Below are 25,788 nucleotides of genomic sequence, written 5' to 3' on the forward strand. Positions count from 1 at the left end.
CTAAAATCTGGAACAAGACAGGGATGCCCCCTATCACCACTTCTATTCAATATAGTCCTCGAAACACTGGCCAGAGCAATTAGACAGACGAAAGAAATTAAAGGCATAAAAATAGGAAAAGAAGAACTTAAATTATCACTATTTGCAGAAGACATGATTCTATACCTAGAAGACCCAAAAGGGTCTACAAAGAAACTACTAGAATTAATAAATGAATTCAGCAAAGTGGCAGGATATAAAATCAACATGCATAAATCAAAGGCATTCCTGTATATCAGCAACAAAACTTCTGAAATGGAAATGAGGAAAAACACCCCCCATTCACAATATCCTCAAAAAAAATAAAATACTTGGGAATGGGAATCAACCTAACAAAAGAGGTGAAAGACTTATACAATGAAAACTACAAAACCCTAAATAGAGAAATAGAAGAAGATCTTAGAAGATGGAAAAATATACCCTGTTCATGGATAGGCAGAACTAACATCATCAAAATGGCAATATTACCAAAAGTTCTCTATAGGTTCAATGCAATGCCAATCAAAATCCCAATGACATTTCTTGTAGAAATAGATAAAGCAATTATGAAATTCATATGGAAAAATAAAAGACCCAGAATAGCAAAAGCAATTCTAAGCAGGAAGTGTGAATCAGGCGGTATAGCGATACCAGATTTCAAACTATATTACAGAGCAATAGTAACAAAAACAGCATGGTACTGGTACCAAAACAGGCGGGTGGACCAATGGTACAGAATAGAGTACACAGAGACTAATCCACAAAGTTACAACTATCTTATATTTGATAAAGGGGCTAAAAGCATGCAATGGAGGAAGGATAGTATCTTCAACAAATGGTGCTGGGAAAACTGGAAATCCATATGCAACAAAATGAAACTGAATCCCTTTCTCTCGCCATGCACAAAAGTTAACTCAAAATGGATCAAGGAGCTTGATATCAAATCAGAGACAAGGCGTCTGATAGAAGAAAAAGTTGGCTCCAACCTACAGGCTGTGGGGTCGGGCTCCAAATTTCTTAATAGGACACCCATAGCACAAGAGTTAATAACAAGAATCAACAAATGGGACTTACTTAAACTAAAAAGTTTTTTCTCAGCAAGAGAAACAATAAGAGAGGTAAATAGGGAGCCTACATCATGGGAACAAATTTTTACTCCTCACACTTCAGATAGAGCCCTAATATCCAGAGTATACAAAGAACTCAAAAAATTAAACAATAAGATAACAAATAACCCAATCAACAAATGGGCCAAGGCCCTGAACAGACACTTCTCAGAGGAGGACATACAATTAATCAACAAGTACATGAAAAAATGCTCACCATCTCTAGCAGTCAGAGAAATGCAAATCAAAACCACCCTAAGATACCATCTCACTCCAGTGAGATTGGCAGCCATTATGAAGTCAAACAACAACAAGTGCTGGCGAGGATGTGGGGAAAAGGGTACACTTGTACATTGCTGGTGGGACTGCAAATTGGTGCGGCCAATTTGGAAAGCAGTATGGAGATTCCTTGGAAGGCTGGGAATGGAACCACCATTTGACCAGCTATTCCCCTTCTTGGACTATTCCCTAAAGACCTTAAAAGAGCGTGCTATAGAGACACTGCTACAACAATATTCATAGCAGCACAAATCACAATAGCTAGACTGTGGAACCAACCTAGATGCCCTTCAATAGATGAATGGATAAAAAAATGTGGCATTTATATTTAATGGAGTATTACTCTGCACTAAAAAATGACAAAATCATGGAATTTGCAGGGAAATGGATGGCACTAGAGCAGATTATGCTAAGTGAAGCTAGCCAATCCCTAAAAAATAAATGCCAAATGTCTTCTTTGATATAAGGAGAGCAACTAAGAACAGAATAGAGAGGAAGAGCATGAGAAGATCACCACTAAACAGGGATGAGAGGGGGGAGGGAAAGAGAGAGAGAAGGGAAATTGCATGGTAAAGGAAGGAGACCCTCATTGTTACACAAAATTACATATAAGAGGAAGTGAGGGGAAAGGGGGAAAAAAACAAGAGAGAGAAATGAATTACAGTAGATGGGGTAGGGAGAGAAGACGGGGAGTGAGGGGATGGGAGGGGAGGGAAGGGGAGGGGAGGGGGGATTGTAGAGGCTAGGAAAGGCAGCAGAATACAACATACACTAGTATGGCAGTAGGTAAATAATTGGATGTGTAACCGATGTGAATCTGCATTATGTATATAGGGTAAAAATGGGAGTTCATAATCCGCTTGAATCAAATGTATGAAATATGATATGTCAAGAGCTTTGTAATGTTTTGAACAACTAATAATAAAAAAAAGAACATGGGAAGTATGCATCATTGGGATTTGAAAGATATGCAGGTTTATAATGCCTTCTTGTCTTTAGTAATAAGAAAAGAGAAGCCCATGGAGCTTTTGGGGACCTTCAACAGAAAATTAGAAGCAACGGGTCTTTGCCTGAGAAACCTGAGATTTTCACTGTATTTCTCCCAAACATGCCTTAAACATTTTAAAAAACCTTTAACCACTTCCTCTTCCTGGAATGTCCTTCACTGTCTCCTCCTGGTTTTATGCAGCCCGTTGTTCACTGCCTGAGACAGCCCTTCACTGGTATCTTCACTGTTGCCCCTCAAGAAATGATGTGCTCATCCAAGGAGCTCTTGTAATTTTTTTATGCTTGAACAAATAGAATCATACAGCAAAATTCCATGATGGCATGAACTTTGAAAAGACTTTAAAAAATACCTAATAATATTTGCCTCATTTTTTTCCCTAGAGAAGTATTAATTCTATAGTTTAATTTCAATTAAAATGGACTCCAGAGAGAAAAAGGGTACAAAGAAGGCATTGTGCTGAGAAATAAAAGGTCTACCCATGTGATAGCTAATGCAGTCAAAATAATCGGCCACATTAGTGTAAATACCTGGGAATTCTAATTTTTTGTATTTTCACACCAACTGCTGGAACTTTTATGTATGTCATTATTTATGCGTTGTCATGTAGTCTCTTGATTTTTGTACATGGTCCGTGTCCCCGGATAGAATATAGACTCTGATCCCGTCACTCAGCAAGTACCTTGCTGGAAACATCTCACTGATGTAAGTTGCTGGATAAGTGGCCTGTGAATATTCAAATGCATTTCTGTTTAAATAAGCAGTTATATTGCTATTTCCTAAGTGGTGTTTTGGAAATTTAAGGAACGACATTTTGATTATCAAAATGATTGGTCAGGGTCACTGGCATTTACTCAGCACAAACTAGGCATGCCTCATGCCCTGCTCTATATTGCACTGTCCTTCACAATAAGTAATCCTGTGGCTCACATGATCTTTGAATAACACCCCAGATATTCAGGTAGAGTTTTAAAAGTTCACAGTTATCTGAGCCTGGAACCGAACTTCATTCTGAACATAAAACAAAGTTTATTTTGCCACACACTGAATTTTCCAGGCATGTGATTTTCTTTGTGTACATTGAGGGAAATTTTGATTGTTTTTTTGTTTGTTTAGAATTTTACCAAGCGATGTTCAGCATTTTAGAAAATCTCATCACTGACAGCAGCACTTCTGATGATAAACAATTACCAGCAAAATACCTCCATATCAACTTGTACGTATAGAGGTTTCCTTCTTGCCTTAGCGATCTAGCTGTTTTATCTACTCTTGGGTAGGCATGCCCAAGCATTCACTTACTAAAATTCATCTTATTATATATTTTATGATCAATTATCTTATTTTTCTTTTAAATTATTCTTAGGAAATTTTATTAAATTGTGCACCTTTTAGGATATTAAAGGTATGTGGGGTCATATAAGGTTGAAGACTACTGATCCAGGTTGTGAGGTTTTGTATCTACTCACCTGGGAAACTTGAATGTCCTGTGGTATTTCCAGAAATGTGATCTAAATTATTCTCAATTAAAATAAACCCAGTTCACACCAAGTCTCCATTTAAAAGCTGACATTTCAACACAACTTGATGGATCAGTGGGAAGCCACTTGTAATATAATTATTGAAAAACATATGATAAATTGAAGTTTTCAGAGTGCTTCCAAGGTGATCCAACTCCTCTAATCCAGGCTTGGTCCTCCCTACCCACTCTCATGTCGAAGGCCTCCCTCATGATTCCTGAAGAGCTAGAAAGTTGTCACTTGTTTGGACAGAGGTTCTCACACATTGGCCTGCATCAGAATCAATGGAAGGCTTATTAAGATAAAGATTACTGGGTCCTGTCCCCAGAGTTTCTGATTCATTATGTCCAAGTTGAAACTTGATATTTTGCAATTTTAAGTTCCCTGGTGCTTCTGATATTGCTGTTCAGGGTCTCACACACTGAGAACCGCTTAGGAGATTTAGAAACTAATATATATATTATTTGTCCCTGCCTTGTACCAATACGGATTTAAATAAAGTGATATAGTTCTGAAGACAGAGTGAAAAAGAAGAGAAATTTAACAAGCAATGAATATTTTAAAAAATGCAGATCCTGGAATCTCATTGTGGAGGGGGCAGAGTGGGCAAGAATATAGTGTTAAGGATTTTGAAAGTCTTTACCCCTATAAATAGTTCTTTTATAGAAATCAACTAAAGTACCTGAAAAAGAGCTACAAGCCTATTTGCAGCTTTTCCTTGTGACAGATTTCCCATGGCCAGTTGATTGAGGGACATGTCTGCTGTTTCCTTATAGCATCTTTTTAAACCATTAGCACACAAATGTGTATGCATAATGTTAACACACTTATAGGCTGAATTGAGTGAGTCATGTGCTTCAATTTGGTCACTTGTGTCAAGCCATTTTATTCTGATGATTATAATTAGAGTCCCTTACACTATTTTATTGTCTTTATTGTCTCATATAGTTTATTTTTCATCGACACATACTTAATTGGAAAACAAACTGGATAATCAATGGAGGAGACTACCAGCCTAAGCTTTCTTCCCAGAGGAAAAAAGTAGAATTCCAATTTGTTTATTGTCCTTTATAAAAATCAAGTCTAATAGTGACAATGAACCCTTCACACATGAGCAAGCTATTCTTTCTTTCTGATTGTCTCCTACAGCGTTTATCTTAATGTTCTTCCATGTGTATAATTTCCCAGAAAATGTTGTACTTAATATTCTGATGGTTTCCAGTACATGTTTTGTCTCCCCACTGAGACAGTCAGTGATTCAAAGGCCAAGTCTATGCCTTACACCATTTCTTTATTTCCCAGCCCTGAACCCATAGGAGGTGCTAAATAGAGCAGGAGTTTTTCATGCAGGGCAGAGGTGAGAGAACACATCAGAATCACATAAGGAACTTTAAAAACTATGCATACCAGGTATAACACATAGACAGGCTCATAATATCTCCCAAGGTCCTAGATTTTGAAAAAAAAGGTTAGAATTGTAAAAAGAAAAATAAATAATATGACCAAGTATTCAAAAGGGAAGAAAGTCAACTGCCAATATTTGCATGTGATATGGCATTTTATGTAGTAAAACTCTTTAAATTATTAGGTGAACTATTAGAACTAGTAAGATAGTTCAGCAATGTTACTAGATACAAGAACAATTTATAAAAATCAATTACATTCCTCTGTCTTAGCAATAATCAACTAGAAAATAATATTAGACAATAAAATATTGGTAGTAAGTATAACTATATAAAACAGAAGTGAACCCAAGTTAGGTTGCAGAAATACCTTAGAAAATATACTTAAGACAATATTAAGGGACATAAAAAGTCTGGGTAAGTGGAGAGAAGTTATGTTCAGGGATAGGAATGACAGCATTAGATACAAGTCAAATATCCCCCAATTCATCTATAAATCCTCAATAAATATTCAAGCAGGGTTATTTGAAATTTTGGCAAACTTCCTAAATCTTATATTTGATCTATGAAAGACTAAGTCAACTTCAAAAAAGAGGAAAAAAGAGAAGCAGGAACCGAGAAGAGTGAACTTACAAACCAATGAATGCAAATATGGGAACTTGATATACAACCAAGGCAACACCACAGAACCAATATGTAAACAGCAAAGTCATGTTAAATTATTCTGCAGCAAATAAGAGGGATACTTGCTCTCTTGTTTGGATTTTTAAAAATCTGAATCCCTACATTAAACCATATAAAAAGTTATGCTTTAATTTATTTGAGTAATATCCTACAGTATGCTGAACACGTTTCTAAATTTAAGGAACTGGGAGTGAGAAACACAGGCAAAGACCTTGGTATCATGTGGCTTTCATCCCATTGGGGTTTTGTGGGCAATGAACACACACACACACATCCACATATATTTATCACACACATCAAAAAATATTTTGGTTTTATCAGCTTTCCGTTAGGCAGGAACTGGTGAGTGCTACCAAGCATGGGGAAATATTTGCATCCAGAGTAGAGAAGGAAGTCTTGGGTCCACACAGCAGGCACTGGCTTGCCCTGGAAACCCTCTGGATATGGTAGAGGTTGCTTTGCATGAGGAGCAGTGTTGTCCAGTACCCACTCTGCAGGTAAGCAGTGTGGATCTTCTTCCAGTTGACAGAAGTTAGACTGGGAAGAATGTGGAAGGATGAGTTTGTAGGTCCCCCCAAGCCCTTTTTTCCCTATCTCTATACTATGTGAGAAGGGAATCTTTAGATATAATAATGAAAAGTATGATTGGCTTGGCATCCCATGTGAGACTTTATAGTCTTGAAAGATCTAAGCCTGTTTCATGCTGTGGCTCTACTCTCACCTTCCAGGAAGTATACAGGACTGTTTTCTCCCTATCCCAGAACCTGTTGAAGCCTGCATGCTTGGCCCACTGGCAATGGGTCCAAAAGAATGAAAGAACAGGGGACTCCTGAATATCCATGCAGAGCTGCCTCTTTGTGACCCAAAAGGCAATTTGATAAGAACAATGATGAGTTTTACCTAATTTTATGGGATCTCTGCACGTTTGTGATGTATTCATACTATGTATTCATAGTAAAAATGCTTTCTTTATGATAGTGTAGTAACTGGCATGACCAACTAAATGTTGCAGTGTCCCAAAGATGAGCTCAGATTTTAATTTGGAATAGGAAAGATGAGATTATCTCCATGTCTGTACAATATATTTAGTATGGTATAGACATTTGTGGTTCTGTGTTTCTGTATATTTGAAGGGAGAGAAAGATAAATATATATTAAGACATGGCTATTGTGATCACTGTGATCAAGGAAGTTGGTAGATTGGACATTTTTAGCGCAAGATGGCAAGCTAGAAACTCAGAGTCTTAATTCAACAGGGTAGCAGGGAAGAAGACGACAAGGTTTCTATGTTGCAGTTTTGAGGTGAATCTTTTCAACTTCAGGGAAGCTTATTATTCTTTGCAGTTAAGGTCTTCCACTAATTAGACGAGTTCCACCCACATGATGGAGGGTAATCTTCTGATATGCTTACTCCAAGTCTATTCATTTAGTGATTTTACAAATTTACTTATTTATATACTCCAAGTCTACATCTAAAATCTACCTTTACATTTGTACTAGTGCTTGGTTAAACAATTGAGCACCACAGCCTAGCTAAGTTGGCACATAAAATTAGCCATCATAGGAAGTGAAGGCGCCTAGTAAGGGTTCTTCCTTAGGTATGGAGATTCTTCTTCTTCAGTTATTAGTATAAGAAAGTGAAAACCATGATCTGAAGTGACACCTCTAGGTTTGAATCTTGCCTCTATCACTTACCAGTTCTCTAGGCCTGGATTGATTTATCTATTTGTGCTTTAGTATCCTAATTTGTGATATGTGAATAAAACAATATTGCCCATATTAGATGATTATTGGGAGGATTAAATGAATTAATGCAAATAAAATAGCATGACATGGGAGTGCTCAGTATACATTAGCTCTAGTTTTAAAGCATGATTATCATTATTAGGTGGTTTGGGGGACAAGAATTGGGACCAGGAAATAGACAAATCAGTGGAAGGAACACTCATAGGGGCCAGAGCAGTCTTCAACACCAAGGCTAGGGCTAGAGAGGGAAAGGTGCATATTGACTGAGTCATACAAGGAATCTTGGCTAGTAGACTTGAGGAATACTTAGGTGTTGAATTTTCCCTTGTAGCATTGTAATATCTTATACTAGCCTGAAGTGCTCAGGAGAGTTGGGTAACTGCTACAGTCTGGTATCAGCTGTGGTCCTTTAGTTGCCTTGAGGACTAGCAGCAGCCACAACATGTTGCCATTCCAAGGAAGTGATTTGGTGGGAAAAATGAAATAGAGATGCCAATCATTTTATTTGGATATTAAAGGAAAGAATGACTCTAGACTCCAGATTCAAAAAGCTTGGGGGCATTTCAGTAAAACACACACACACACACACACACACACACACACTCCTTGCTTTCCATCTGGTATCTAGAGTACCAACCATTCTCATTGCTATTTGCTGCTCTGTGGACCTGTCCTTTTCTGTCTCTTGGCTTTTGTGTATATGGAAACTTACCCTTTGGATGTTTTACTTTGCTTGAACATAGACATAATAAAAAAGGAAAGAGGGAGAGATCTTGAAATAGGGTGCTTGGGATTCTATCTTGCAGCTCTGATTAGGCTAAAGCTGGTAATGAGAGAGGTGTTTCCAGAAAGTGGCTAAACATCTCTGGGCACATAGGGAAGAGGCCCTGGATGCAAGTAGGGCACACTGTGATTGTTTCCCTTCAGTGCCCTCCCACCCTGAAGACTTGGTTCCAGTTCAGCTTAGGACTGGAAAAGGCCAATTTGAGATTTGTCAGACTTGAGCACCTTGCAAACGGCTACCACAAGCCAAGTCACTGGTGCCCAGAGAAGGAAATTAGCATTTATCACATTTTAGTAAAAATGATGTGGCCCAGTTAAATTAGGTTTCTTTTCATTTACAATAGACTTAAAATCCTATTTAGCTATAATCCAGCCATTGTAAAATTGGTTACAAGGATCCTAATTTTCTGAGATATTGAATCCTCCCCATTTTATCAGAGCATCTCGATTTTATCCATTTTCATCCATCATTAAATTTCTTATGGCTGAGAATGCCAGAGGCGACCTACCTTTTCAATCCGCTGCTGCATTCAACAGTAACTGGATTGAGATCGGAAACATTTATTTTACTCAATGCCTTATCTGCTCTTTTCCACTATTTTAAACACTACTGAGGGTCAGACTGAAAATCCTTCTCTGATTCTAACTGTAATCAAGCGGGAAATGGTTTTATTTTATTTTAAACCAATATCAAGCCTAAGAAGACAGCATTGCTTCATACAGTGGGATTGAACGGCCTATTTCCATTGTTTGAAAGGTACAGTTTGCATATCTCATCATCATATCCCTGCTTATATGGTGTTTCACACTTAACATTCTTTGATCCTTTTTTCTACTTCAATTGAGGTTTCTCTCATTTGGGAGCTTCTGAGGGCTTTAGGAACCTATGTCACAGGTGATGACTCTCCTTCCTGTGAATTTCTGCTGCTCCAAATGTCTGTGATATCTGTGCAGTCTGTCCACACTGTGCTTGGCTTCCTCTGTGTGAGTCTTGCCACTCCACCCAACTTGGGCACTTTGTGAAGGCTGAGACTATGGCTCAAGCTGCTCCATCAACTTCACCTAGATAATAAAGAATACCTGATGAGGATTAACTCCTATAGGACAAAGCCTTGTTGTGTGTGCAAGGTTCTGGACTGATATTAGGGACCTTCAAATGTTAGATAGTTGTATGAGGAAGCTTTTGGTCCCTCCACCCACCCCCAAGTTCCTTCTAGGCCCTTTATGCCTACTATGATGTCATTCTGAGCTTGGCAGCTCCAGATGTTAGAAACTACACCATCTGGGATGTGGGTATGTGGGGGTTAGGTAGGTAGGGAGTATAGTAGAAGCAGCTGCATTTAGTCTACATTGAGCTCACTAATTTCCCAGGTGCTGTAGCCTCCTTCACTGCAGAGCAGATTTGACACTGCCATGATCACTCATTCTTTCTCCTCCCTGCCCTCCCTGCATGCTGGCTACTTATGGCTTTCCTCTGGAACTATATGCAGAGTTATGGGAAGACTGGAGCATTTTCTAGGGAAATTGAGTTGCTCTGATTTTGAGCAGGAGGCCAAGTTCCTGATATTGGTGCTCAGTGTTACAGTTGAGCTGGGGAGATGCTGTGACACTCCGTGTGTGATGCTGCCACCAGCTACCAGTCATGGAGAAGGGGCTGACTCAATATATGCCTTGAATTCTACTCTGTTGGAAGTGCTTGAGTTGGGGGATAGAATCTGATGACCATGGGGCCTGCATTTGAATTGCTGCAACTTCTTTCTGGAAGGACTGAATCTGAGCCCAGTGTCATAGGCTGTAGTCAGAGCCCCAACCATCAAAGGAAAGCAAATCTCTTTGGGGTAGAAGGGATAGGAGAGGAACTCATAGGAGGGTCAGAGAAAGCTTCTAAACAAAGCAGAACTTTCTTATTCAGTGAATCTTAAGGATCTCCCAGAATGTACAAAACTGAGGGGATGGAGGTGAGGACTACGATGTGGTGAGACGGGAGCTTTGCTGTGGAGAACATGAGATGCTGCATGAACCCCAGGCACTGGCTCCTCACCTGCTGAGGTTTCCTGGAGCTGAAGAGGTAGAATGCATGGAAAAGGCTGGCAAAACCCCTTTCCTGTTCAAACTTAGTAAAAATAATATCAGACTGAGTGCCCACAGAAAGAATGGTTCACTGTTCTAGAAAGCTGGGGTCAAGTGTTTTTGTTGCTTTTGTTTTATTTTCCAAAGTCAAATAGCTTAATTCAATGACTTTCTGAAGGAGCAAAGTTCTGTGGCTCTCGTGGCCTCCGTCAGATTATACTGCAAAAAAGCACACGGAAGGAGGAATGAGGTGCCTCGGCTGTCCTCAGCTGCTTTCCCAGCTTCATGGATGCTGGGCAGCTTCTCCAAGGAGACCACTTTCCTGTAGGGCCATGGCAGCCTTCCTTCCTCTCATATGTCTGTCCTACTGGATGGCACACAGGATATGGAGTGTGCTAGGAAGAGGGAACCGTCCTCCGGAGGCAGACGTGACCTGACCTGGACTCACTTTACCCTTTTGTTCTCCTTACCTGCTGAGATCTTGGGTACTTCTCAGGAAAATTGTCATCTCATTCTCTTATGGTTTGGGTCTGGAATGTGTTGAAGTCTTGGTCCCAAGTGCATTAGTGTTCAGAGGTGGGACTTCTGGGAAGTGCTTGGATCCTGAGGGTCTTAATCTTACCAGTGGATTAATGGAATTGATGGAGACATCACCAAATGGACTATTGGGAGGTGGTAGAAATTGTAGGACGTGGGATCTGAGTGGGTCCTTAAAGGCACACTCTTGGGGACTATATCTAGTCCCCCCTGCTTCTATCTCTGTCTCTCTTTTTCTTCTTTTCCTTCTCCTCCTCCTCCCCCTGGGGTTCGCCCCCACCTCCTTCTTCCTGGCTGCTATGAAGAGAAGCTTTGCTCTACCCCTTGCTCCCTGCCATGATGGTCTACCTCACCATAGGCTCAGAAACAGTGGAGCCATATTACCATGGACTGAAGCCTTTGAAACTGGGAGGTAAAATAAAACTTTACTCCTTTAAGTTGTTTTTCTCAGGTATTTTGCCACAGCAACAGAAAATTAACACTTCACCTTCTATTAACAACCAGTGCCATTCTCACCATTGGCTAAAAATACTGATATCAGCAAGATTAACACCGAGGGCAGCTAAGGAGCTTCAGAAGAGTTTCACTGCTTCAGCTCTTCTTGGGGGTTATCTATCAGAATACTGGACTCTGAATGTGATGTGTGTAAAGGACCCCTTCTGATTAATCTAACAGGATTAGAGAAGAGGCCTCAGTGAGGGCCAGAGCTTTTTCTGTCCGAGCCACTCAAACCCTCCTCTCATCTAAAGCCCCCTGTTCTTACAGGATGAGTTGCAGATACAACCTGGCCAGAAAAATCCACTATAACCAGGGAAAGAAGCAATGCATCCCCTCCCTGGATGACTGTATGACTGAAGCAACTCTTACAGTGTCATCAGAGGGAGGGGGGCATCCTCCTTCTTCTTGGACCACCATGGGATGGCCTGCTTGCAAGGGACCTGGGAAAGCCACACCAACTAGAGAATAAATGCAAGAAGCCAAACCAGGAGCATGTAGTCAGATTCAAGGAAGAACTTCCCTCCTTCTTGCCTAGACTTTCCTCATTTGAGTCTTGCCCCCGAGTTTTGCTGTAGCTCAGGATGCTATTCCAGAGACAGGTCATCAGAGATGAAGATAGGACTTCTGTGTCTGTTGCCCAAGGACACTGAAAGCTTAGCTCTGCACAAAGCTCTTCCTCAGTTTTCACTGTGGCCTCTGCCACTTTATATGGCAATGACTTACAAATGATGAAACTGAGACCGTAGAATTGGGATTAATGACTTGGCTGTTCTTTAGCAGAAGAGCTCTGTTTCCTTCACCTTTATAGTCTGCCTCCTGGAAGACACTGTGCTATGTGGCCTTGGGAAAATTACCTTACCTCTTTGACACTCCTCTGTAATATGTCCACCTCACAGGGTCTTCAGAGGAGTCTACCAAATAGAATATTTTGCATGGTGCCTGACACATTGTAAACCCTCAAAAAATGGCAGGTATTAGTGTAGGGCTTTGATCCTGAAGACCAAGTAATCCCAGCTGCTCCTATGGGTCAGGAAACCACAGCCAGAGAATGGCTGGGGAGGGCAAATAGGGAGGTCTGCCCCCGTGGCTTTTGGTGGCTTTTGTTTGACCTTATTAGCCAACCGTCTCTGGTTGCCAGGCTTGCACAAGAGGGTTCACTTTGGTCCTGAGTGAAGACTGCTTCAGATTATGCTTTGTATTCTACTGGGGCCTGGAACAAAGCCAGGAAGACACAATGAAGGATGTTTCTCTTTGTGTCCACAGCTGCTTTCCAGTTACAATGGTCTATTGTTGTGCTGGGCCACAATAGAAGGCAAGTGTAACTGATGGGCTCATTGATTCTGTCTCATGTCTTGAGCCTCAGGCCCTGCTCTGTCAGGAGCATTTGAGGTTTTAAGAACTTGCTTCAAACAGTAAATTAGTTATTACTGAGTGGTAGATGGATCTGATCTTAATTATTTTTTTTTCCTTTCCTATAATAGAATTGTATATTCATGAGCTTTGTCATGACTTTGGAATACCTCCCACTCGAGTAGAAGTATATGTCCCATTAATGTTGGCCTGCCTTTAACCAAGGAAATGTGTTATATAATGAGAAAAAAAAGCTTTGATTGTACTTGTGTTATTTGGTTTGGCTTCTTGCATTTATTCTACTTTCCATAATAGTATTATTATACTCTGGATAACTTCTGGTCCATGGAGAATGACAAAACACATGGAACACATTTGAACTAAATTCTTAGTGAAACTAAAATGAGATCAGATGAATCCAAGCCTACTTCCAGACCTATAAGGGAGAAAAACGAATGTTTAATCCAGTGAGAATAGAGGATTGTCTGTTATGCAGCACTGTTTTGAAGCAGTAGCTGGCGAATGCACTAACACATGGAGCTCTTAGTAGAGAAGGGATCAGCAGAAGAATCTGATGGTTGCCAACAGGTTGATGTGAGCACCTTGGGGGAGGGACTCAGCCTTTTGTGGACCAGAACATTTTCCCTTGGAGGAGACTACAGAGAACACTGGTTGGGTATCATCTATCCCTTTTTTGACTCCTAATTGGATAACTTGCTCAGGATAGATAGTTGCTAAATGTATGTTAGATCTAAATGAATTTAGTTGGAATATAGTCAAGCTAAGGAGGGTTGATTTAAAAAAACAGGGATTTCTGCAAGAGCATCCAAGATGCAAAGCAGAGAAGAGGCCATGAAAAGGACAGGCCCAGCCACCCACAGCAAGGCCAGCTCCAGGGGAACTTATAAAAGTGTCCTGAGCCTATTACAGTGTGGCAGCTAGAGAAGATACCTAGAAACATCATGTTCTGACTCAGTCTGTCCAGGATGCTATAATAGAATACTGTAGACAGGGTAGCTTAAACAATAGAAATTTATTTCTCATGGTTCCAGTGACCGGAAAGCCTAAGACCAGGACCAACATGATCTATCTGTTTTTATAAGGGCACTAATTCCATCAGAAGGATTCCACCCTCGTGATTTTATTACTTCCCAAAGACCCCATCTCCAAATCCCATCACCTTGTGCTTTAGGATTCCAACTTGTGCATTTCTGGGGTAAACACTTTCAGTTCCTAGCATTTTTCCCTTCTATAAACAACTCTTGGCTGTGAAATTAAATGCTTTCCTCCTTCTTTTTTACATGTCCCCCTCCCAACGCCTCCTAGGACTCAAAAAATAACAGGCAAACACTGGCTGTCAGCTGATCCCCACTCACCTGGTTCTGTAGGGACTTGAGAAATAAATTCTCTCAGAGATAATTGTAATTTGAAAGTAAATTCTAGGAATTGAGAATGTCTTCTCCTGGCAAAGAAATAAACATTAATGATAGACTACCAAGTACTTTTAGGCTGTCGCTGTTACCTGTAGACAGTTTTGTGACCTCCCCGTGAGCCTCCGCCCCAGTCCCTAACGGTGTAGGCTTCCTAAATCTTCCTGTGTTAGGCTGGGGCCTGTTCATCTGTTTCTGTCGCTTCTTTTCTTCTGGGTTTGGGAGGAGACGGAAAGGCAGGCCACGAAGTATGCAAGCTGGTTCTACTTAAATGGCCTGGGGGCCCCAGGGCACACATGTTTGTTCAAGTGCCTGCTTGTGCTGCATGTACAGCTCCCCAGGACCTCCCCAGGATGTGGGGCTCTGGAGGCTGCCTCCTGCTGCTTTCTTATGCAGCAGGTGCTGATGCCTTAAAGGCCACTACCCCTCCTTTTCCTCTAGCCAGGTCCTTGGGTGGACAGGACACTTCAGCTTAGCGTTTTCAGGGAAAGGCCATTGGAATTAATGAAGATGCACCATCAAAAACCAACCAGGTTACTTACTGGTAACTGTAGGAAGGCAGCAGAAGACTGTGGGCTCTGGGGGAATGAGCCCAAGATTTGGGGTCTGTGGACTGGAAGCTTAGAGTTCTTACCTGAGAATTGTAGGAAATACAAACTTGTTTCACAAGGTTGTTATGAGGCCCAAATGGGGCAGAGTATGGGAAAATTCTCTAAGGAACAGAATTCTGCATAGATATCATGAATGGAGTGATTATAGTGACTAATACAGTGTATTAAAGGTTACTGAAGTTCACTTCATCTTCCTCCTGCCAGATGTCACGTTATAAGGTAGAGTGGTGGTCAAGAGTCTAATCCTAGCTCTATCACCCAGTAGCTGTGTGATCTCTAGCAGGTGATTTAGTCTCTCTCTGCTTACATTTTATCACATGTAGAATGAGAAAATAATATTATCGACTCTCTATTGTGGTCATCAGATTTAAGTGAGTTAATGCCTAAAAAATATTTAAACTGTACAACACACTATTTCTTCTTATTTTCAGATAACCACAGATTTGTAGGAAATAGCGAGAGAGAGAGAGAGAGAGAGGGGAACGGGGGAGAGAGGGAGAGAGGGAGAGAGAAGCTTTGTCTTTTGTATCAGGTATTTTTCAAAGTGATCATATGAGAGAAGAAGAAATGGGCGAGATTGAGCTCAGAGTTCCCAACTCTAAACTTCTGTGATTGACAGGAAGCTTCCTCCAAAGAGGTGGATTTTCAAATGGGCCTTGAAGAAAACAGAGAGGCAAAAGGGACAAAGACAAACAAACCAGGTGAGCCCCAAAGACAGCCAGCCCTTCCCTGCTCCCTGACCCTGATGGTAGAGTCACACCTCTGGGGTATAAGATTAAGGGCCAAACAAAGCTCTCTGGGCGGTGTGGAGCCTAGATATTGGGCTTCTTCACTGCTATTCTGCATCAAGGAGTTCACAGCCGAGCTGTCTAGGAGTCAAGGTGTCCTCCCAGAGGCGTCCCAGGTGGGCATGGGCTCCTCTTTCTCTGGGTTCTTCCCCAGTCCATGTTCCCTGATCAACAGCCCTCTGTTTCCTCTTTATAACCTGGAGTGCTTTGGGAAAGGGTAAATGCAGAAGCCCAAAGGGTCTGCGGCACCCTATGTAATGGTCTCTTCCCCAGAATGCATCTGTTCTTTTTTTTCGGGAGGGGGGGGGCATTGGCAGGTAATTTAAAAGACTAACAAACTTTGGCAGAGATCACTTTAAGAGCCAGTGAGCTGGCTGGAATATTAATGAAGACATCTAGTGATAGAGTTGCTTCCTGATGCAGGAACGTATCAAAGAGGTTAGGTCCATGAGTGTTGCTCTGCAGAGCCCCATCTCTATTATCTAGCCCTTAATTACTTCATTAAAATTCAGCAGAGGAGCTGCCCAAATCCAGTAGCATGCCCAAGGCTTGCTGGGTGATTTCCCTGCCTCTGGCCATACGTGATTTTTAGTTCTTTCGTTCTCCAGAGATGGGAAGCCAGATCTCAGGCAGCAGAGCTGCTGCTGCTGCTGGCCACAGTAGCTTGGTCGCTAAGGGCTGCCACCTGCCCTCTGCACAACTGGATTTCTGTCCCCTTCTCCCACAGGCTTTGGGCCACCCTGCCTATTGGGGTTTGTGGGGAAGAAGCTACCCTATGAAAGTGTATTTGGGGTCACAGACGTCTCCTTGGGCAGATGCGCGTGTGCTTCCTGAACTCTTGTGAAGAGCTGTATGGCTCCTGGCCCTGCTTCCTAACACAACAGGCCACTTCAGCAGGGGAGTCTCATCTTGGGGAAGAAGTGGAGTGTGGGCTTTGGCCGTCTGGTTCTCTTCCTAGTATCATGGCCTCCTTGAACCTCCACCATCCGGTCTGTAATGTGAAGCTGTTGTGTCTGTTTTCTTGTTTTGACACCTTCCAGCAGAAAAGCACACCAGTCAGCTTCCATCACACTACCCCAAGAGGGTCTCCCTCCTCAGTGCTGTTCCTTCCAGTGAAACCCCCTGACTCTGTACTTAAAATTATTAACTAGTTCTCAGATGAGGAAATGTATCTTACTCTTAAAATAATTGTAAGTCCGCAGGAAAGAGCGTGAAGGTGATTTCACCCCTTCTTCAGGGCACAGCTGTGTGGGTGCTCTGATGGTGGCTTTTATGTTCAGAGACCCCTTCCATGCCTCTGGGTTTCTGTCTTGTTCCAAGTACGACGGCTGTTTTACAATTTTACTGACTAAAAAAAGACAGTGCATCATCTAAATATGCCAACCGTATGTGGCAGGCAATGTGTTTTTTGGTAGAAATGGAGTTTCATCTGCCCTTTTCTCTCCGCGTCCTGCCTTTCTGTGTTTACTTTGCTTTTTGTTTTCTGGTCACTGCGTCTCGCAAAGTTCCTGCAGGAAGTTTTCTCGGATCTCCTGGGTTTTAGCAACCCTGGAGCACTGAAATAAGAGACCCATTCTGGAGATACTGGTGTGACATTGTGACCAGGGACTCTGCACCTGAGAGACTCAGCCAGAGAGTGTGGGAATAATCCTCCCTATCCCACCCCCAAACAGGAGGTCAGTGAAGAGCACAGCCCTCTAAAAAAGGAAAATTAGAAGAGCTTGAAGAAGTTGGGACTACTCATGGTAGTGAGCCAGACTGACATTTCTGTCAGATGGTAAAAAAAATTTAAATATGCATCATCTTCTGAGTATTTCCAAGACCTGCCACACAGTCTTAGTCCTTTTCCTCTCCCATTGCCCCAGGGAGGGGGATCTGGGACCCTAACCATGGCTTCCTGGGGTTGTTTATAAATCCAGAAGGTACAGTGGATACTTGCGGATGTAGCATTTGGCAAGTTATTGGCTTTAGAATCAAGCATCCTTCTGGTCTCAGGACAACGCTAGCTATACAGTCCCCAGAATTGGTTAGCATGGCATTCCTCAGGTACTTCCTTATGCTTCTTTTTTATTTTCCCTGTTTGATGGTCAAAACTTTGGGATAGGATGGTCTTTTCAAATATATCGGTCAGTCCTGAGTTTATCAGTCAGTTAAAATGGTCATAACTGGCACTGTTCTCTTGGAATTTTTTTTAGCTTTCTGCTTATTTCTCTGGCTCCGTGTCGGTCTCTTTGATAGTGGAACTGTTTGTCTGTCTGTCTTGTGTGACCCACCCTCAATAGCAGACCTGTGGGGTTTTGAACCCAGTGCTTGTTGGATCCAAAGTTTGGGGGATGGTAGTTCCGATCGTGTTTATGCTCTCCTCTGGCCCTGTCCATGTTGATCCTTGGAAGACCAGTCCCAGACCATGCTGGGAAGCCTGGTGACGTTTTGAGGGGTGAAATGAACTTGGCAATGCCAAGAGGAGGCAAGAGGGGCTGTTGTTCACAGTGTTTCAGAGGTATCTGTACTTTGAGATATTTGGTTTCCAAGTTCCAATACCTGCCTGGTATTAGATGGGGAGGGAATGTCCAACTTAGGTGAAGTGTTTCTTCCTCCTTCAGTCCATCTCTGCTGTCTTTTCCTCTGGCTGTTTCTCCTCTATCCCTTCTGATTTTCATTGACTTCAGCCACCTCCTTTGGCATGCACATGAGAAGGGAGAAAGACCTAGGAAAGGGGCTTGGAATCTTTATGGCGTTTCCCGATGATCCCAACATTTAGAACTGTATGCATCCATTTCTCCCTCTGTACAATGGGGAAGATCATATCTCTGGACTTGTGTGATAACCTAATATAATGATAATGTGGACAAGTGCAATTTCAGTGTCACAGCAGTATCATTTCTAGCTTACCTCAGGCAATCTTATTAGTTTTCAGCAGTCATTTATTCAGAAACCTTCCCATGATTTGTTCCCTCCCCTGAGGTTTTCCTGGAGAACAGATGACATGTGATATTTGCATGGCTTTGTTTATACTTTCTTTCCATTGTCCTTTCCTTTCTCTGATTTGGTGGCTCTATTGGATCCTCTCTCAAAGGATAGGATTGGCTGCCTGTGATTGTCTCTGGGGATGAAATCATCAAGACCCCACAAAGTCAGCTGTTAGTGCAATTATAGGGATCCCAGAGTGACTGGTCCCAAACTGTGGAGTCTCACTGACAACATAACGGGAGGATTTGACTCTTGAAAACTGGCCCTTTGATCATCTGAGAATGTGGCTATGACTATCCCGGACAGAAGGCACATGCCAGTCAATAAGGGATAATCTTTCTGTACTGTACTGTGTGAATGGTACTTAAGGACATGTGCTAGTGAATTGCTGCCTGGGACCTCTACCTGTTTTGCTATAAAAGTCTGGGCTTTGCGTGAACTTGGGCAAGTACCTGTGTGTTAAACGTGTACTAAATGCAAATGTTCTCTGCCTTATTTAGGAGATACAAGCCCAAGTGATGAAGTTGAAAGAAAGAGGAAGTGACGCAAGTAAAGATGGATAGAAATGCAATGGTGTCTATGTCTGCTGGCCAGAGGTTTCTGCTGAGCATTACAGAGACATGGTCAAGCCGGAGCAGGTGCAGATGCTTGGCACACTGGACTTCTTCAGGAGGCTTTCAAGGATAAAACACACTTTGAAGCAATGCACACTGGGGAGAAAAGAGAGCATTTATCTGTCCAGTTCTCTTCCAGTTGCATTTCTCATTGGTCAATGTTGCATAGAGGGTGACTTCCTCTGGCCCCTAGTGGATATTCAGAAGGACAGATTCCATACCAATGATGCTGTGCTTCATACAAGTATAAAAGTTAGGGGACATCTTAGCACAGGTGATATCCAACCAAGAGAAAGAGAGAAATTAGGGAATCAGGGATGTCCAAGAAGGCACACAGGTTTTTGGTGCTGTACACTAACCCTCTCTTTCTCAAGGTGAGGACAACTTGGGATCCAGTAGAGTGAGGAGTGGATATGGCTTAGCCCCTAAATTCCTTCTTTCATCTCCATCTACTGGAAGTGATTGCATTCTACTGACAGTTCCTCAGCTCAAACTCCCCATCCAGGGGCTTAACAGTAATAGAATAGCTTCTGCTGCCCCACCTCAGCCTCCCCTGGGGACCCAATCCAGCCTTATCCTCTCCAAGATCCCTTATGAGAAGGCTGAATCCTTATTAAGAAACACTATGGATTTTTAGAGTAAAAAATCTATAGAGAGACTTCAGAAACAGTCTGGGGAGATTATAAAGAAATGTGGGCCAGTTTTCCAAGGAGATTTTATAGAATATTCAATAGCACTCATGTCATAAAAGGGCTATGGAGGTTTCCATAGCAGAAGCTGGCCCTGAATTATGATTCCCTGATGCAGAGCCCAGCAAAAGGTCACAGCATTACAGATTAGGGCTTGATTCTGCGGCGCTTGTAAAAATAGAGCCACCTCACTAAAATGCAGTAGGGATATTAATTTCCAGGGCTGAAGTTCAATTTAATAGAAAGACAGAGTAGAAAATAGAGCTGTCTTTTCAATCCCAGTGGTCATAATAGAACCCCACCCTACACTTCTCTGGAAGCTGTCTCCTGGCCAACTCCCAGACATTCTGAAACATGCCTTGTGCTTTGCTTTGATGATAACTGGAGCTGAGTAGCTGGAGGGACAGAAATTACTGTCTATAGATGAGGAACCTAATCAGAGGTTAATCTACTCTCACGGGCACAGAGAAAGTCAGAGGATGTGCCAGTTTGCGGTTAGTAAAATCCTACTCCTAAGTGAGAGCAGAAGACCACAATTACCTTCAACATTAATACAAGAGTGAAGGTTGTTAAGATGAACTCCTACTATGAGCTGGGCCCTGGGTGAGGTGCTTAACCTCCATACTCGCTAGATTTCACAGTGAATCTGATGGGTCAGTGTTCTCTCTGTTTATTAGGAAACTGGGGCTCAGTGAAATAAGGACATTTGTTCAAATACATCACATACCTCTGAAGAGTACTGGAACTGAGAACTGGTGCCTGATGGTCTGACAGGTGTAGTTTTGCTCTTCTCATGACCCCTGACACCTGTTCTGTCTTCTAGACTGGACTCTCCCTAAGATCAGTAACTATGTCCTGGGACCCCAATCAGGCAGGACTTTCAGGATTCTGAAAGTAAGTGGGCTATTAGGAAACCATAAGATCTGGAAAGTTGGTAGAATCTGACCTTCATTCTCTGGAACTGGCCTGAAACTTTGGAGCTTTCTTTCCTTACATCAAACCTCAATGAAATGTCAGTCCCTGGGCAAGGCAGGAAGAACTGAAAGTGAATTTGTCCAGTTAAATGGAAATGTGAACTTGAGAACAGAGATGTGTGAAGATCAGACAAGTGACCCTGACTGAGGGAGACAGAAGGACAAATGGAGAGATCCTGAGATTTTACCATTTCTGAGGCAGGCTCAAGATAGGTACCACATCAGCATCTCCTGGGCCCATGGTGACTTCTTCCCTGTTCCCTCACCTTTGGTTTAACATATAGTGTCTATGTGCCTATGATGGAGCCTAGCAGGGAGGCTGACCCCCATGCCCAGGGGTGGTGAAGCTCCTCAGCTGTATGAAGGTCCAGGGCACTTCAGCATATTGTTCAAATAGCTAATCTGTGCAGGGCTCGGTGCTTCCTCCAGAGTCAGAGGGAAGAAGAAATGGAGAGTAACCCTGGGGTGTGGGTCCATTTTTGGACGTTGGTATCAGTTTCACTTAAGCCTAGAAGGGAAGGGCAGAAAAATAAGGGGACGATCCAGGACCAACCCTCCAGAAGCTCCTGCTTCAATGGAGGTAGAAAGATTTTGGTTAAAACATGACCTGACATAATAGGGCTAAAGTGCCCTGAAAGGTGGAAAGGGTGCCTACTGTATTCATTGCTTCATTTTGCAGGCCGGCATGGAGATCATATTTTATATGTTAACGTTTCTTGAAGGGAGTGTGGAGGAATAGGGAAAGATAATAGGAGCACAGTGAGTGGTTTGGATTGGACCCTACATCCGAGAGGGCATAGCTTTGTGGGTAAGAGTCAGGGCTGAGCTTGTTAAGATAGCTTTACATAGAGCTGCAAAACTAGAGCAGTGGGTGCTGTGATGTGTTGCCCAGATTTCCCTTGGGACTGAGACACTCATGTTCCCATCTGCAGGACATGTTGGTGGCTGACTCTCCTCCCCAAAACTTACTTCCTTTGCCCAAGGTCAGGTCCTCTCCCTGAGGACAACACAGTGACTCAGTGGTGAGAGGGACGAAGCCCTCCTCCTTTTTTTTTTTTTTTCATCACATGACAAGTCTGAAGCCACCACCCTATTTATAGGGCTTCCCAAGGGGTTTGTGTACTCATAGACTCTGAAGAGATAGGATCATCAGCAAAATGTAGAGAGGAAGAGCTCCTGGGAGAAGAATGGCTTGTGTAAAAGTACAAAAGAGAGCTCAAAAGGTAGACATGGACACATTAATGGAAACCGAGGATTACTTGGCATGAGTTTAATCCATGAATACTTCAGCCTTGTTGGGTAGAAGAAGAGCACCAGACAAGGAACTGTGAGACTCAACTTCTAATCCTGGCTCTCACCCTGACTTTCTCTGTGACCTTGGACTAGTGCCTTCATTTCTCTGAGCCTCATTGCCCTCAGCTTTCAATAACCAGACCCCTCTCAAGCCCTTGCTGCAATGGCTGATGATGGTTTTCCTCCGTCTGCCAAGGCATCTTCTCTACTGGATGGCTGTTTTCCAGAGGGCAAAACCTAAGCGTCCCTTGTGATTTTGACCCTTGCTCAGCTCTTTCCTTCTTCTCGGAGTGCCTGGTTCTGGTTCTGCATGCAGTGAGTGCTTAGTGTATTCTGATCCCCCAGGGGGTCAGTTGATAATTCCCCAGCAGCTCCCCCCTGTGTCCCTTGTGCTCTGCCAACAGTATGTGAGTGGCACTCTCCTGGCTGTTACCCATTCAGCCTGAGCCTTGTACAGTGTAACATTGGGGCCTACAAGAGTGTCCAGAACACATGGGTTCTCAGGAGATTCTGACTGAATTGAGGGAGATGCTAATGAAAAAATAATGCAGGTGAAAACACCCCTTGAAATGCACTCTGATTATCTTCTACCTTGATTCTGCTGACCACCTCCTGGTCCCTCTCAGTGGCAGTCCATAGTATGAAGTCACTGGTGCCAGGACAGTGATGATCCTGTGATCTAGGACGTTTCTGAGTTGACGCTAGCTCAAGGACCATGACCTTGGCCTATGCCTGCAAACCAGAGCTCAGATGTGGCTGTGGTCTGTGATACTTGTTGCTACAGGCTACCTCCCATTCAAAAAGGATCTCATTAGCACCTGGGGAAACCTTCCTCTCTGACCCTTTCCTCCTCTGACAGTGAGCAGTTTTAATTGCATTCACTCACCTTTTGCAAGGACCTTGGTGTCTCACTGTTTTCTTCTCTTCCAGCTGCTCTGAGAAGACTGTATTTGTATGTGTAGCCCGCACCTACTGGGTGTGAAATGGTTACAGGCGCGATTCCGCACAGGGGAGTAGGATGATGTTAATGGCATTGTGCTGCAAGTACTACGGCCTCCATATTTGTGCACAATGGAGAAGCTATTTTCGGCTCACATCCCATCTGCAAGTTACTTTTCTAGGCAAAAGGAGCAGAATTTACCCACCCACTTCCTATTACCACAGTGTGACCAGAACATAGAGGTAGCTAGAGACAACAAAAGATTTGGATCAGAGTGGTTGGCTCTAACATTTCAGTGTGCATAAGAAGTACCTGGGAGGTATATTAAAATGCAGGTGCCTGAACCGCCTCCTTGGAGATTCTGATTTGGTAGATCCCAAGCAGGGATGGAGCACTTACATTTTTAACTACCTCTTCAGGCCATTTTAGTTCATGGCCTCACTTTTAGAACCACTGGGATAGAAAAATGAATTAGAGGCAGCCACAGAATCTCTCACACGGAGAGAACAGCCTTTTTCAGGTAATATTTAATTAACTGCTGTTGAATGTAAACCCCTTCAACAACACAGACAACAGAGCTTAAGTTGGGTAGCAATCTGTGCTATTTTGTCTGGGTTCTGGTTGATGCAAGTCAGTTAATACCTGTTAATTAATTTTAATTTCCCTCAGAAACGTATGCGTGTTGGATGATAAGTTATGTAATTACCCTACTTTAAAGTGAACTTTGAGCAAGCTTTGTAAAAGAAAGAAACACCTTGTCCTGCGAACGTAAGCTCTAGAGGTGAGTTATCATCTCCTCAATCAGTGTCCTTGGAAGCTGAGGGCAGTAGGAAAGAGCCCCTGTGTTTGCTGTGTTCTCCTCTCTAACGTCCCCAGCTAAGGGATCAACTCAGGAAGGTTGAAAGCCCCCTGATCTCATTGAGTTTCTGTGACATAAATGATTCAAAAAGGCCACAGGCATGTTTCCAGAAGCATAACAATCTTATTAAAATCATGGCTTACACTCAACAAATTCAAATCTGCTTATATCCAACTTACTGCATATGGCCACAGAAAAGCTCGACTTTTTCTAATCTCAACAATTTTTTCTCTTGTTCAACATTCAGATTTTTATTTCCACAAACACAGAAATGCATTCTACATTTGAGGATGTCATTTAAGGCCAAGAAACTCCAATAAAAAAGCGTTTATCAGCAGTAAAGTTTGTTTGAGGATTACCCACTGTGAATAAAGCCAAGCTCCCCTTTTAAACTGAAGCATGCTATTTCGGGAATGTGACCCCTTTCATGAATAAATGACATGGTGACATTTACAGATAAAGCAAGATTTAACTGCTATGAAAGAAGGTGACAAATGTCAGGATGTCAATAATGATCCGTGAACATAATGGTTTCTTGCCTGAGCACTGAACAGATACATAATGTAACTGCTGCCTGCCACAGAGAAGGAGCCCCGCACTCAGGAAGAGCTGGAAGGTTCCCAGCTCTGCGAAAGCCACAAGTCTGGGGTAGTGGGTGTCTGAGTGCAATCTGGCTAATGCACGAGGCTGTTGGTTCCTTCACTCTGCCTGCCAGGAAGGATGATGTTTTTCTATCATCTCTGGCTAAATGGAAGCAGAAGAAGCTTCAGCTGCTGTAAAAATAGCATTTTGGTTATGTCTTCATTTTTCCTAAAAATCCCGTTTAGACGAAATTTCAGGAAAAAGTCCATGGTCATTTGCGTGGTGAGGCCAAAGCTATGGGTAGCGTCTGACCAAGAGGTGAGGAGTCTGCTAGCTGCCCTGGCAGTGAATGACCAGTTGGAGCACACCAACAAGAGTGCACGTGGCTCAGCCCCCGGCAGCCCACACGTACCAGACTTGTTCCTCTAGGCCACTCTGCTTCTGAGAACTTGGTTGCCTCCAGGTTCTGCCCCTGCATCTTTGAAGCTGATGTTTACTTTCTTTTACTGCATGTCTTAGTCCATTTTCTGCTGCTATAACCAAATAACAGAGACTGGGGAATTTACACATACTGTAGGAGGTATATTTGGGTTTATGTTGTGGAAGTCCAAGAGTAGGTCCCTGGCATCTGCTTGACTTGTGGTGTGGGCCTCAGGGCAGAAAGTGGAAGGAAAGCAGGCATGTGTCCAAGAGAGGAAAGGGAGCTGAAAGCATTAATCCATTCATCAAAACTCTGTCTCTCCCTCCCAAATACCTCCCGTTTGGTCCCATGTCTCAATAACCACTGCATCAAGAAATTAAGCCTCAATATGAATTTTTTTTAGGGGATAAAACAAACTATATTCAAACTGTCACAGTACTGGCCATTTATGCCCTCACTTTAAATATCTTTGGGCAGTGGTAAATGTCCAGCAACCAGCTCCTGGAAAGCAAACCCTGACCAGTTTGCAGTTTTCTGTGGTGTAAATACTGTCTTGCCCCCACCACTGATCTTCAGTGACTTTTCAACATGAAGTCATGGAGCACTAAGTCAGGAAAAGA

The sequence above is a fragment of the Marmota monax genome, unplaced genomic scaffold (assembly GCF_021218885.2).
Source record: "Marmota monax isolate L192 unplaced genomic scaffold, Marmota_monax_Labrador192_F-V1.1 WCK01_AAM20220418_F8-fsc00010, whole genome shotgun sequence".
Taxonomy (NCBI): Eukaryota; Metazoa; Chordata; class Mammalia; order Rodentia; family Sciuridae; genus Marmota; species Marmota monax.